Here is a 9,721-nt window from a genome sequence, read left to right as displayed (position 1 = left end):
GCTTGGCCTCTTTCTTAAATTTCATTTGAATGGTTTATCAGTCAGAGTCTTAATGACAAACAACAGAATCCACAGAAAAACAGAATCTGCAGAAAAATTCTTTTTAACAAGGAAGCTCACAGAATCTCTGGAAGAAAGAGAAAGCCAGGCTTGCCTCTGCAGAGGGGAGCAATGTTGAGCCATGCTTTGGTGGTTGCTTCAGTGAAGGCCCCACTGTTAGTGACTGTTGGCCCAAAGGCCTGGCATGCCCTCCTAGACTACCTGACTGTGTTTACATTGACAATATTGACCGTGCAACTCATTCTGCTCTTCAGTTTATAATTCTTGCTATGGTTTACCTCAGTTTTGTCAGGGGAGTTCAAACCAGAGCAACTCCATCTTGAATAGGGGCTGGGTAAAATGAGGCTGAGACCACTGGGCTGCATTCCCACAAGATCAGGCATTCATAGTCACAGGATGAGACAGGAAGTCACAAGATACAAGTCATAACAACCTGTATCTCAACAGGATAACAGGATGCGGTAAAGAAGATTGCCAAAACCCACCAAAACCAAGATGGTGATGAAAGCGACATCTGATCATCCCCACTGCTCATTATACATAAATTATAATACATTTGCCTGCTAAAAGACACTCCCAACAGTGCCATGACAGTTTACAAATGCCATGGCAATGCCCAGAAGCTACCCAATGTGGTCTGAAAGGGGGAGGGACCCTCAGTTTCGGGAATTGCCTGCCCCTTTCCTGGAAAGCTCGTAAGTAATCCACCACTTGTTCAGCATATAGTCAAGAGATAACCATAAAAATAGCCAACCAGCAGCCCTCAGGGCTGCTCTGTCTATGGAATAGCCATTGTTTGGTTTCTTTACTTCTCCAGTAAACTTGCTTTCTCTTTACTCTGTGGACTAACCCCAAATTCTTTCTTCATGAGATCCAGGAACCCTTTAGGAGTCTGGATCAGGACCTCTTTCCAGTAACCTCTTGATATTTAAATGGAGTCAGTAATCACTAACAATCCATTTAAGCAAAATCTTTTCCATCCTTGAATTCTTTATCTTGAACTGTCTCTTGATTGTCTAGATTTTGCAAGTAACTTTTCCAAAAAGGGTTGATCAGTGCCATATTTCCTGAGTACTGTTTTTCTCATATCTATCTATATTATATATTATTCTATTATAATCTAATATATTGTTCTTCCATATTATGGATAACCACTGTCTTTTCTTTTATCTCTGCCCTCTATGTTTTCTTAACCCTGTCTTCCATGGCATGGATTCTTTTTTCAGCATATCTATGCTTCTTACTGCTTCTATTGTGATTTTCATTTCCAAAATAACTTTAATGTTATGTATCATTTTTTTTCCTTACTGAAGCCAGTTACCTCATCTTCCTCTCTGATCTCTCATATTTCCTCCTGAAGTTCTTTGGCAAATAATATATATATATTTTTTTGAGACAGGGTCTTGCTCTATTGCCTAGGCTGGAGTGCAGAGACATGATCTCGGCTCACTGCAACCTCCACCTCCCAGGTTCAAGCTATTCTCCTGCCTTAGCCTCCTGAGTAGCTGAGATTACAGGCATGTGCCACCACACCCAGATAATTTTTTTGTGTGTTTTTAGTAGAGACAGGGTTTCACCATGTTGGCCAGGCTGGTTTTGAACTCCTGACCTCAAGTGATCCACCCGCCTCAGCCGCCCAAGGTGTTGGGGTTACAGCGTGAGCCACCGCTCATAGCCCCTTTGGCAAAGATTTTATAGGTTCCTTTTAAATTCTTTGAGAGTGAAATCTTTTTCTTAAATATTCTTCTGTATCTGTCACTTTTAAAAATTGTACTATGCATACAACTTAAATTGCATTTTTTTTCTGTGTTTAACTCATATCTACATGCAAACAATTGTATCTGGTTCTTTTGCTCTTTTGTTGAAAACCAGTTTGGAGAGGGTTAGTTTATTGAGCTGGAGTAGCTGACAACTTCAAAATGAAAATGTTGCCTTAGAACACTCTCCCCAAGTTATGTTGTCTTTTTTATTTTTAGTGGGACAATTTCTTTCCAGTTGAGCGAGCTGCCCAGGTAGGATGTTGTTGTGGACAACTATAAAGATTCCTAGATAATAGGCCAGGTGCGGTGGCTCTCGCCTGTAATCCCAGCACTTTGGGAGGCCAAGGCAGGTGGAGAGCTTGAGGTCAGGAGTTTGAGACCAGCTTGGCCAACATGGTGAAACCCTGTTTCTACTAAAAATACAAAAATTGGCTGGGCGTGGTGGCTCACGCCTGTAATCCTAGCACTTTGGGAGGCTGAGGCAGGTGGATCACAAGATCAGGAGATCAAGACCATTCTGGCTAACACGGTGAAACACCATCTCTGCTAAAAATACAAAAAATTAGCCGGGCGTCGTGGCTCATGTCTGTAATCCCAGCCACTTGGGAGGCTGAGGCAGGAGAATCGCTTGAACCTAGGAGGCAGAGGTTGCAGTGAGCCAGGATCGCGCCATTGTACTCAGGCCTGTGCAACAAGAGTGAAACTCTGTCGCAAAAAAAAAAAAAAAAAAAAAAAGTCCTAGGTGAGAGATGTTTTGTCTAGGGATTTTATGTTTAACTCTGCTTAATGGGCTGGTCAGCACCAGCAAAGCCAGTTTTGATTTCTTCTCTCTTCTTATTCCTGTCTCCAAGCACCTTTGTTAAGTTAGAATCCAGAGCACAGAGAAAAATTACTGATGAATTCAATTGTATCATCAGCCCCACCTTCCTCATCCTTAGTTCTCATTTTCCTGTCGGTCTCCCCACAATTCTGTTGCTGATGGGTTTGTTTTGTTTTTGTTTTGAATAGTGATCATTTATGAAAGGTTAACATGGGCCAGGCATGGTTCTAACATGTTTTACATGTATTTCTCATTCAGTCCTGAAAACTATCCCAGAATTTATGATGCTCATTTTTATAGATGAGGAACCTGAGGCACAGAGAAACTGAATAACTTGCTCAAGTCACACAGCTTGTAAATAGCAGAACCAGGTATTGAGTGTCTAGAGCCACTGTGTCTAGAGTTTACAACTTATTGTGACTTCCCAGGAACTGCTAACATACTTTCTACTCACTATAACCTTGCTCAAGATCTGGAAAGCCACGTTTCATCATAGTCTGGGGTTTGGAGGTTGCATTAATAGTTATTTCCTTTTTTGTAGAAGCACTTGTCTAACTTTTTTTTTTTTTTTTGAGACGGAGTCTTGCTCTGTCACCCAGGCTAGAGTGCAGTGGCGCGATCTCGGCTCACTGCAAGCTCCGCCTCTTGGGTTTACGCCATTCTCCTGCCTCAGCCTCCCGAGTAGCTGGGACTACAGGCGCCCGCCACCTCGCCCGGCTAATTTTTTGTGTTTTTAGTAGAGACGGAGTTTCACCGTGGTAGCCAAGATGGTCTCAATCTCCTAACCTCGTGATTCGCCCGCCTCGGTCTCCCAGAAGTGCTGGGATTACAGGCTTGAGCCACCGCAGCCGGCTCTTCTTACTTTTCAAATGTGGTGACTAGAAAAGGTAAAATTACATATCTGGTTCACATTAAACAATGCTGCTCTAGGGTTTCTTTTCATCCAGCAATGGCTTAGTTAAGACAGAGGAGGCAATATGGATCCACAAAAAAGTATGTGTGAAGCAGGGTGAAGAGTACATGGGGGTTGATTATACTACATGGTCTATTTTTGCATATGATGGAAATTTCCCTTAATTAAAAGTTAAAAACAAACCCCCAAAATGCATAATTAATACAGAATTTTTTGTCATGGTTTAAGTTCCAAGCATGTAACTCATCTGAACAATTTATCTGTTTTAAAATATAACAAATTTCCTCTTGGCTAGATCCCATCTGTAGGAGGTAAGCCAACAAGGTGTACTGCACAAGAAGAAAACAATGCAGAGCTTTCAGTTTGGCCAAGAAGACAGGCTAGGTTCAAGGTAGGCACACCTTGAGAATTTCTAGCTTATTTCTCTCTATAGGAAATATTTGGTACAAAGTCCAAATTCAATGGGTAGTGCCTTGGGCCCATAGGAACCTAGCCTTATCAGTAACAGGTTTCACAACATCTGCTGTTTTCCTATGAAAGTGTACACACATAACTGTGAAACCAGGTCATGAAGTGGGAAGCACTGATTAATTAAAAAGTGTCCTTTGTTTTCTTTTTTTCTTGCAGCAGTACTTGAAGATTTCTTGTTAACCCCAGCATAGCGGGTAAGAGTATACCCTCGGGGTCAGACTCCCCGGTTTAAACTTCTGGGTAACTTAGAAAGTGTTGCCTATATTTTCAACGTGTTGGTAGATTTTTTCCATCTGTGAAATAGGAAGCATAAGGTAAGTCTCAAAGGGTGTTGTAAGAATTCAATGAAATCATATGTGAAAAATGCTTTCACCATACTTGGCCGAAAAGAAGGACCCAGTAAATGTTAGCTGTTGTTTTATGGCAAATTTTTGCTTATTTCTAGTTGTTTGACACTTTATAGATTTCCTAGCTAATGAAATATTCTGCCTTCTACATATAGTATGAGAAATGATCAATTTTCGAATCATTAAATGGCTGTCTTTATTTCTAGACGCAACTCCTGAGGGCAGCATCTGTATAGTTAAATAAAAATTACAGGGGGCTATTGTTTTGGACTAAGTTTCTGCACTAGGCTCCAACAGACCAGACTAAAAATCAGAATGGAGTTACCTTTGATAAAGTTCCACATCACCAAATCCAAACTAGGTTGTTGTCTGGCCTTCTGAGAAATCAGGAGAGAGAGATAACAGCCAGTTTCTCATACAGGCCTGGTTAAATCTCTGCTTTAACCTTTGTACAACAGAAGTAGCCTGAAGTAACCTAATATTAACTAATCAGTTATTTTTCTAATTATTCTGTCTTCCTGCCCCACCTTACAAGAAAAGTGACTTTGAAAGGATCAATGCAATTTTCATTCTTTGCTTGTGCTTTCTTCCACCCTTCTTTGTCTATAAAGCCAACCTCATCTGCTCAGCTCATCGGAACACTTACTCTATTTTATGGAATGGAGTGTTGCCCAATTACAGAATCTCACATAAAGTCAATTGAGATATTTAAACTAAGTTTGTTGTAATTTTTGTCATTTGACAGTTATTTATCTTTGAACCTTCAGTGTCTAGCATAATATGCAGCTCAGAATCTTTTCAAAAAGTCATGTTGACTGTAACAAAATACACCTAAAATTAAAGGCCTGGGCATTGTTCTTGCGGTTATAAAAGGTTTAAGACACTGGTTTCAGTATGTAAGCAATTTATAATGTGAAATGCATGTGGCTTTTGTATTTACCTTTCTTGGGGACGTCATTCAACAAATATTTATTAGGTGCCTCCTATAAAGAAGGTGTGGAGCTGTGTACTGGGTGCCTCAGCAGGGTACAAAACAGACATGGTTCCTATGCCATAAAGCTCATTTTTAACAGGGACGGCAGCTTTACATGACTAACTACAAAATTATGTATTAATAATTTCAGGAGAAGCAGAAGGTGCCAAGAGAGCAAGCAAGGGGACACCTAGCCTGAGCCGGGGGCCTCTTGAGAAGGTGATATTCAGAGGGATAGCAGAGACATGAGCAGCTAAAGTCCAGCAAACAGGGTGAAAGAAGATGATAACAGGCTTTCTGGGCTTTGAAAGCAGCCTGAAGGCCGCAGGAACAGAAAGAAGCAACATGAATGGTGAAGGAACTGAGGGAAGGCTGGCTTGCCTGGGTCTGGGTCTGGGGAATAGCAAGCTAGAATCTGTAGTTGGAGAAGTCAGCAGAGATCAAGGACCTGGCAAGCCATGTGAAGGATTTTGAATTTTATTCTGAATCCATGAAAAGACTCCCCTTCCAAAAGGGGTGGCTTCTGGAATTTGCTTCCAATAATCCAAGAACACTGGAGAGAGTGGGTGGGGTATATGTGAAGCAAAATTGGTCATTCATTGATAATTGAATGAAGCTGGGTGATGTGTACATGGATATTCATTATATTCTCAATTTTTGTGAATGTTTTAAATTTTTCATAATTAAAAAAGGGAAAAAAATCCCTCCACCTACAGTGAAGAGAAAGGACTGTAGAAGGGCGAGAACTGACTATGAGGGGCCAGCCTTTGCTGTAGGCCAGGTGAGAGAGAAGATGAAGTTTTGAACTAAGGTGGTAGCAGCAGGATCTAAGGGAAGTGAGTAGATTCTAGTGATGCTGGGAGCTTGAATAGATAGAACTTGGTGATTAGATGTGAGGGACAGGAAGTGGGAGATGAAGCTCTCATGTGAACAAGTGATGTGCCAAGGGGTGGATTTTGGTATAGCCTTTTTTTTTTTTTTTTTAGAGACAGTGTCTTGCTCTGTCGCCCAGGCTGGAGTGCAGTGGCACAATCTCAGCTCACTACAGCCTCCACCTCCTGGGTTCAAGTGATTCATTCTCCTGCCTCAGCCTCCTGAATAGTTGGGATTACAGGTGTGCACCATGCCCGGCTAATTTTTGTATTTTTAGTAGAGGTGGGGTTTCACTATGTTGGCCAGGCTGGTCTTGAACTCCTCACCTCAGGTGATCCATCTGCTTTGGCCTCCCAATGTGCTGGGATTACAGGCGTGAGCCACCGCGCCCAGCTGAGCCTGGTATAGTCTTAACATTTCCTCCCACTAACTCCATCTATCTACCATCTAAGGTTTAATTTAATTCAGCAAACATTTTTGGATTCTTACTGTGTGCTAAGCACTGTTTGGGAGATGTGGGGGGGCGGAAAAGAGGAACATGCAATTATAAATACACTAAGCTCTCATTAGTTGTCTGTGATGGGAGAGGCATTTTATATACATTACCCATAACCCTCACAGCATCCATGCAAAGTAGATATTATTTTATATTTTATAGATGAGGAAACGAGTTTGGGGAGGTTATGGAACCTGCCTGAGGACTGAGATGGAAATCAAGTCCAATTTTTGGCTCTAATGCTTGTAGTCTTTCCCCTACACAAGTACTGAAAATGCAGATAAAGAAGTTTCAAAGAAAATTCTATCCATTTCAGTTGTTTTTCTCAGATTCGTACTGAGGTTGAAAACCATAGTTTCATGATCCCAAGCTAATGCTAATATGCTACCTGGAAGTTAATACATGAAAATCTGAGATGGGTCAAGCCAATTCACCATTTCCATCATAAAGAGCCACAATTATCTCTTAATCAAGTTAAACTATCTTTCCCCATATGGTATGTTTAACCCTTTAAGTCCAATTACTAGAATGAAGTTTGAGAGTTTCATGTGTTCTCTGAGGACAGGACTATTATTGTTCCAAGGCTAGCCACAGGCAAGATATCTAGCGCTTTCTCTTCCCTGCTGTGATTCAAGTGGTTGTAGAAGAGAACTGCTTTGTCAAATATTTATATTCCTGCACTTATTTATTTTTAAAATATAGGCAAATATTGAGACAGTAAAATATATTCAAATGATAAGTTTATGTCAATTACACAGGTAAAATGTAGTGACCTAAGATAAAATGTAGTGACGAAATTTTCCTCCTTAACCTTTTAAATTTTTAATTTTATTTTTTATTTACTTATTTTTTTTGAGATGGAGTCTCACTCTGTTGCCCAGGTTGGGGTGCAGTGGCATGATTTTGGCTCACTGCAAACTCCACCTCCCAGGTTCAGGTGATTCTCGTGCCTCGGCCTACCAAGTAGCTGGCACTACAGGCATGGGCCACCATGCCCGGCTTATTTTTGTATTTTTAGTAGAGACAGGGTTTCACCCTGTTGGTCAGGCTGGTCTCGAACTCCTGACCTCAGGTGATCCACCCGCCTCGGCCTCCCAAAGTGTTGGGATTACAGGTGTGAGCCACCGTGCTCAGCCAACTTTTTTTTATTATGGAAAATTTTAAACATGCAAAGAAAAAAAAAAAACTAACTAGAATAGTATAATAAACCCCTGTGTTCCATTACCCAGCTTCAACAATTATTAACTCGTGGTCAGCCTTGTTTCATCAATACCCCACCCACTTCCTCCTACACATTTTGTTCTGAAGCAAATCCCTGACATCATATCATTTCATCCGTAAATATTTCAGTATGTGCTTCTAAAAGATAAGACTCTTTAGGGACCAAGTGTTTTGTCAAGCATTTCCTGAAACTGATGTGTGGGAAATTTGCCAAAAAAAAGTGGCCCAAATGTTTTGCAGAAAGCTGCACTTCCTGCAGGGGTGGGGAGTGAGGTTGGAGGTGATGGTCAAGTCCACCAGTGACAGCCTTTGGGTGAGGGTATGACTGGTCTTCACAGCGTCAGTACCCACTTAGAGAAAGTCAGTCCTATCCATACTTTGGACTTCAAATCCTGGACCACGCTTTTTGTTGTTAGCTTTCTCCCACCTTTTGTACCTGCAGTATTTGCAGTGTCCTTTCCCAAAGGTTAGCTCATTTTAATTAAGACCAGTAATGGGGCCATCAAGGAAATGTACTGACTGTAAATACCTTGAGGGTAGAGTCTGGATACATAACTGTGTCCCTATAGTACCTGCATAGCACTTAGCCCATAGTAGGTGCCAGATGAGGTTGTCCAATAAAGGAAGGCAGGAAAGAAGGAAGGTATAACTAATTGAAAGAATGCCAGAGTTTTAGAAATGGTTAAATGTGACAATAAGTAAGACAGCAAGAAAAATAAAATCTATGAAGAGGCAGAGGCCAAATAATGCCTCCCCTCCCAAAGATGTATGCTTTTGAATACCCAGAACCTATGAATATGTTACCTTACCTGGCAAAAGGATTTGTGCAGATGTAAAAAAGTGAAGAATCTTGAGATGGGGAGATATCCTGGATTATCCAGATGGGGTCACTGTAATGGCAGGTTGTGAAAGAGAGAGGCAGGAGAGTCTGAGGAGATGTGAAGATGGAAGCAGAAGCTGGATTGACGCTTGTACTGGTTTTGAAGACGGAGGAAGGGGGCCATGAGCCAGAGGAGGCGGCAGCCTCTAGCATCTGGAAAAGGAAAGGAAACAGATTCTCCACTAGAGCCTCCAGAAATAGACCTGACTGACACCTTGATTTTAGCCCTGTGAGATGTATTTTAGCCTTCTGACTTCCAGAACTATAAGATGATAAATTCGTGTTGTTCTAAGCCACAAGTAGAAATTTGTCACAGCAGCCATAGGAAACTGACCTAGAGAATTTAGACAATCTTGCCTTAGTTTTTTTTTTGCGAGATACATGATGAAGTCATTACAAACCAAGGCATAGCAGACTCTATGGGAAGTGGCCAGGTGCAGTGGCTCATGCCTGTAATCCCAGCACTTTGAGAGACCAAGGCGGGCAGATCGCCTGAGGTTAGGAGCTCGAGACCAGTCTGGCCAACATAGTGAAACCCTGTCTCTACTGAAAATACAAATATTAACTGGGCATGGTGATAGGTGCCTGTGATCCTAGTTACTCGGGAGCCTGAGGCAGGAGAATTGCTTGAACCCAGGAGACAGAGGTTGAGGTGAGCCGAGATCGTGCCACTGCACTCCAGCCTAGGCAACAGAGTGAGACTCTTGTCTTTTTTTTTTTTTTGAGGTAGAGTTTCGCTCTTGTGGCCCAGGCTGGAGTGCAATGGCGCGATCTCGGCTCACCACAACCTCCGCCTCCCGGGTTCAAGTAATTCTCCTTCCTCAGCCTCTCAAGTAGCTGGGATCACAGGCATGTGCCACAATGCCTGGCTAATTTTGTATTTTTAGTAGAGACAGGGTTTCTCCAT

The 9,721-nt window shown here is 41.8% G+C and overlaps 1 long non-coding RNA gene across 1 annotated transcript; it reads left to right on the top strand.

Annotated features, from left to right (window-relative positions):
- The first annotated feature begins 3,387 nt into the window (after window positions 1–3,387).
- LOC117077100 lies at window positions 3,388–6,290 on the top strand. Its single transcript, XR_004434687.1, has 3 exons — window positions 3,388–3,944; window positions 4,181–4,338; window positions 5,496–6,290. It is a non-coding gene; the product is annotated as an uncharacterized LOC117077100 (long non-coding RNA).
- Window positions 6,291–9,721: the final 3,431 nt, after the last annotated feature.

This window comes from Trachypithecus francoisi, unplaced genomic scaffold, assembly GCF_009764315.1.
Source record: "Trachypithecus francoisi isolate TF-2019V2 unplaced genomic scaffold, Tfra_2.0 Lachesis_group0, whole genome shotgun sequence".
Taxonomy (NCBI): Eukaryota; Metazoa; Chordata; class Mammalia; order Primates; family Cercopithecidae; genus Trachypithecus; species Trachypithecus francoisi.
This window is presented reverse-complemented; position numbering and strand designations above follow the sequence as displayed.